The sequence below is a fragment of the Petaurus breviceps genome, unplaced genomic scaffold, assembly GCF_028583685.1.
Source record: "Petaurus breviceps papuanus isolate PSGF00001 unplaced genomic scaffold, PetGlider_PUasm1.0 213, whole genome shotgun sequence".
Classification (NCBI taxonomy): Eukaryota; Metazoa; Chordata; class Mammalia; order Diprotodontia; family Petauridae; genus Petaurus; species Petaurus breviceps.
Window position 1 is genome coordinate 11,863,936 of NW_027185860.1, and position 5,550 is coordinate 11,869,485.

General features: G+C 41.4%; 1 long non-coding RNA gene across 2 annotated transcripts in view; it reads left to right on the forward strand.

Moving 5' to 3' along the window:
- The first annotated feature begins 5,507 nt into the window (after window positions 1–5,507).
- The window catches only part of LOC138165523 (uncharacterized), a 112,985-nt gene continuing 112,942 nt past the window's right edge, over window positions 5,508–5,550 (forward strand). For both annotated transcript variants that reach the window (XR_011169371.1, XR_011169370.1), the window contains exon 1: window positions 5,508–5,550. This exon is cut by the window's right edge and continues 190 nt beyond it. This is a non-coding gene — a long non-coding RNA (uncharacterized lncRNA).

Genomic DNA, 5,550 nt, shown 5'->3' on the forward strand with positions numbered 1-5,550 from the left:
GCTGTGTGACCCTGAGAAAATCACTCAGTCACTGTTAGCCTCAGTTTTCTTCTCTGTAAAATGAGGATAATAATATTACCTACCTCCCAGGGTTATTGTAAGGATAAAATGAGATATTTTTAAAGTACTTTCCAAACCTTAAAGCATTATATAAATACTATTATTGTTGTTATTGTTATTACTATTGATCAATATCAAGCTGATTAATTTTGTGTATATTTCATGGCTCTGTCCTAAGGCTCCTTCTCTTGTCTTTCTATACCCTGTCTCGGTGCCCTCCTCAGCTCCCATGGTTTTAATTTTTGTCTTTTATGTTGATGACTCTCAGAAAGATTTTTGTAGCCTTAGTTTCTTTCCTTAGCTCCAATCCTACATAATCAACTTCTTATTAGACTTTTCAAACTCAGTATCTAGCAGATATCTCAAATTCAACATGTTCAAAACAAGTTACTTATATTTTCTCCAGAACCCACTCCTTTAGAAAAAAAAAGTCCCTATTTCTGTGAAGGGAATCATCATCCTTTGGTGACCCAGGTTCTCACCCTCACTGTCATCCTTGGCTCCTCACTTTCACCTTACATACTTAATATGTTGCCAAATATTGCTGTTCCTTTCTCTCTAATATCATTCACATCATCACTTTTCTAGCAACCATTTTAGGTCTGGCCTTCATCAGCTCTCACCCAATCTATTCTACTGGTCTCCTTATCTCAAATTATCTCCCCATTCCAGGCCATCTTCCACATAACAGTCCAGGTCATTTTCCTAAAGCAAAAATCTAAATATTTCTCCCCCCTAGTCAATCCCAGTATCTCTAGTTTCAAATTTAAACTCCTCTGGCATTTAAATCTCATCATCATCTGGCCCCAATCTACATTTTCAATGCTTATGATTACTCTCCTTTGTGCACAATACAATTCATTAGATCTCATCTTCTTACTGTTTATCCCACCAAGCAATGCAAAGATCACCATGCCTTTGCATTAGCAGTATCCCATCTTGAATGCACTCCCTCCTCCCCTCCATATCGCAGAATCCCTAGTTTTCTTCAAGGTTTAGCATGAGCATCACATTGCATGAAGCCTTTCCTAATCCTCCTCAGTTGCAGCTATCTTGCCTTCTCCCTCCAAAAATTGTCTCAAGAAAGGCAGAGCCAAGATGGTGAAGTAGAAACAGGACCTCCCCGCTGCTGTGGCTTCCACCTTCCCCAATCCATGTAAAAAGGGGACTCTGCACAAACTTTGGAACCCACAAAGATGACACAGAGAAGCTAACCTCCTGCTGAGGACAGCCCAGCAGGCCTGCAGGAATCAGCCAGCACAGCACTCTGGGAGCTGAGCCCAGCCCCACTCCGAGGCTTTAGCCCCAGGGCGGGCCTAACCAGCCACCGGCCAGAGGGACTCTAAATCATCAGAAGCTGTGGCCGTTTCCAGATTTATCAACATATAGATGCTAAGGACAAAGTGAGAGGTCAGTGCAGTCTGGACTTTGGGACCCAGACAGTGGGAGTGCGTGGCTTTTGCCCCCAGGGTGAGAAGCCTGAGACTCCGGCACAGCCAGCCAGTGCCACATGGCAGCTTCAGCTCCTGGACTGCAGAGTGTAGGGGGACCAAGCAACCAGTCTGAGGGGTTCTGAATTAAAGCTCTTGCTTTAACCTGCTTGGATCTGGATTGCGGTCTAGGGTGGAGGTCCTGGGGTGTGTATCCAGCTTGCCAGAGTGTGTGGAGACCTCAGAGAGGGCACCCATCTAATACCTCCAGCAGCTGAGAAAACCCCAGTGCTTGGGACAAAAGCTCCCCTGTCTGTTGGCAGAGTCCTACTGTGGCAAAAAGCCCAGGGGTCAAATGACTGAGGAATGACATGACCAGGCAAAGGAAACAAAGCAGACAGAAGATTCCAACATTAGACTCCTATTTAGGGGACAAAAAGGAGCAAAGCATGGAACAGGAGGAAGACAGTGAAGTCAGAACTCTTAAACCAAAAACTTCAAAGGAAAATACAAGCTGGTTACAGGCCATAGAGGACCTTAAGAAGCAGATAAGAGAAGTGGAAGAAAAATTGGGAAGAGAAATGAGAACAATGCAAGAAAATTACAAAATTAGAGTCAACAGCCTGACTGAGGAAAATAACACCTTAAAAACTAGACTAACTCAAATGGCAAAAGAGGCTCAAAAAGGCAAAAAGGCAATGAGGAGAAGAATGCCTTAAAAAGCTAAATTTGCCAGATGAAAAAAGATTCTCAAAATCTCAATGAGGAGAATCATTGCTTCATTAGATTGGAGAAAATGGAAGCTAATGACTTTATGAAAAATTAAGATGCTGTTAAACAGATCCAAAAAATGAAAGAATAGAAGGCAATGTGAAATATCTCATGGAAAAAACCACTGACCTGGAAAATAGATCCAGGAGAGATCATTTTAAAATTATTGGACTACCTGAAAGCCATGATCAAAGTAAGAACCTAGAAATCATCCTCCAGGAAGTTCTCAAAGAAAACTGCCCTGATTTTTTAGAACAAGAGGGCAAAATAGAGGTTGAAAGGATCTGCCGATCACTTCCTGAAAAAGATCCCAAAAAGAAAACTCCTAGGAATATTATAGCCAGGTTCTGAAATTCCCAGATCGAGGAGAGAATATTACAAGCAGCCAGGAAGAAACAATTTGAATATTGTGGAAACACAATCAGGATAACCCAGGATCTGGCAGTTTCTACACTGGGGGATCGAAGGGCTTGGAATGTGATATTCCAGAGGTCAAAGGAACTGGGATTAAAACCAAGAATCACCTACCCAGCAAAACTGAGTGTCATGTTTCAGGGGAAAATATGGTCATTCAGTGGAATAGAGGACTTTCAAGCATTCTCGATGAAAAAAGCAGAGTTGAATAGAAAATTTGACATTGAGATACAAGAAGCAAGAGAAGCATGAGAAGGTAAACAGGGAAAAGAAATGATAAGGAACTTATCAAAGTTAAACTATTAACATTCCTACATGGAAAAACAATCATCATAACTCGTGAAACTTTTCTCAGTAGTTGAAGGGAATAGAAATATATATATGTCTATATATGAGGGTATATGGGCATATGAATACATATGTGAATGTGTGTATATATGTTTACAGGTATACATAGACAGAGGGCACAGGACCAATTTAACAGGAAGGGATGATACTTAAAAGGTGAAATTAAGAAGTGAGAGAGGAATATAATGAGAGGAGATGGGGAGAGGCAGAATGGGGTAAACTATCTCATATAGAAGAGGCAAGGGAAAATGGTTACAATGGAGGGGAAGAATAGGAAGGCAAAAGGGAATGGGTCAACCTTATTCTCATTGAATTTGACTTGGGGAGGGAATGAAATACACACTAAATAGGGTATCTCACCCTCCAGGAGAGTAGGGGGAAAGGGGATGAGAGGGGGGGATGATGGAAAGGAGGGCAGGCTGGGGGGGAGGGAAGTTGGAAGCACCCACTTTTGAAAAGGTACAGGATCAAAGTAGAGAATGGAACAAGTGGGAGGTGGGACTGGAGGGAGGGAAATATAGTTAGTCTTTTACAATATATCTACTGTGTTAATGTTTTGCATTAGCTACACATGTACAACCTATACTGAGCTGCTTATCTTCCCAGTAAGTTTAATTCAAATTTTTCAAATCAAATGTCTAAATATATATGTACTATTATTAATACTATTTTACATGTAAGTGGGAAATAAGATATACAGGAACTGGGGCATAGAGATCCACTGGAAAAGTCAAAAGGGGTATGGGAGAAAATATGGGAGAGAGCTGATTGGAGGAGGGGATATCCTGTGGGACAGCTATTTGGGGGCAGTGGGTAGGGGAAAAACAGGGGGAAAATATGTAACTCAAATCTGGTGGAAATGAATGTAAATCAGAAGTTAATAAAGCATTTGAAAAATGAAAAAAAAATTTTAAAGAAAAAACTGAAAAAAAAGGAAACGTAAGCTATCATTATTTCTTAATGTTAATAATACTAATCTCCCCACACAAATGCTCTAATATGGAGAGTAACAAGACATCAAGGATCTTGAAGTTAATAAAGCATAACACAAAACTATGATTTACTAAGTTTTTGTTTTAAGGGCTAGGACTTAGTAAAACAGCACAGTTGGATAGGAAGTGACTAGTTTGAAGGACTAAGGGAAGAGTGATGGTCTGGGTTAGGTACTGAAGATTACATGAAGAGATCAAGTTTATAATGTCAGAGTGAAAGGGGCAGAGAATATCTACACAAACTTCATCCCTCATGTTATACATGCAGATTAGCCAAGAAGGTTCAGATCTATCTCTCCAAGTTATAGTAGGTGAAAATAAGGTTCTTTATTTTTTCACTTCTGGGGAAAGAGAGAATAGTTCAAAACTGCTAACTGTTACCAGAGTCTGGGGAACAAAACTTCAGTGACAACAGGCTTAATAGTTGTGCAAAAGACTGATAAAATATACAGCTGTACATCTGTCTGTAGGGAAAGGAGATAAGACAGAAAGACATGCAGCAAAAAGCACTACCACCTCAGGGGAAGAACTGGTGGTAGAAACTGCTGATGGGTTGTGGAAGGAGATACTCTGTAAAAGGGGCATCATTCAGCTACTTGCCCTAGGTTTGAAAGAGAGAGAAGACTGAGACTACGTGTCCAGAGCTGCCTCACAAGAATAAATGGAAGTTTCAGAGTTAAACACTGAACATATTCTAGTACTATTTGCCCACCTCAGTTTTTTTTAACTCTTCTTTTTCTACTCTTCCCAACTCTATCTTTTACCCCTATTCCTTTCTTCCTATAAATTGTACCCTCATAGACTTGGGGAATAGGTTGGCTCTTTGACCTAACACCAGGTCAAAGGAGTTAGAGCTAGACAGAAACTCAGTGATCTAGCTCAAACCTCACAGTGTATAGGCAAGGAAACTGAGGCCCCTGAGGTATTTAAGTAAAGTGTCCAAGGTCACAGGTAGTAAGTAGCAAAACTGAGATTCAAATTCAGGTTTTCTGACTTTGAGTCTGTATTTTGACTGACTAGAACCTGCTGTTTGCCTCTCTCTCTCAGCTCCTACTTCAGTACTTGATCTAATTCAGTTTGCCTCCCCTTCCCAATCCCGGGACAAGAAGATGCATTTGTACTCAAAAAGCCACGTGGGAATAGGATTCAAATGTTAACCAAAGCTTTCCTCTCTTCCTTCTTTCTCCGAAAAGTCTGTCATTTCATTTTTCCAAATTCCACCAGCATCTAAGCACCTAAGCATCTTAAGTTAAAGAGACAGTCTCTCTCCACTCCCACCATCCCCACCCTCTCTGGCCAGCAGTGGGAACGAAGGGAAGTAATGCTACCAAGAAGGAGGGTGAGAAGGAGTGAAAGCAGGAACAGAAAAGGGAGGACAAGAAGGAAGAAGAAAGAAACTTGGGGGGGGAGGGTGTGAAATCATCTCCTCTGTGCCTGCAGGACTCCGCCCCTGAAGCCAGTGCCCAAGTATCCTTAGTCCCCTCCTTAACTCCAAGTCCACTGGGGGAAGGAACCGATTCTCTCGCCAACAGCAG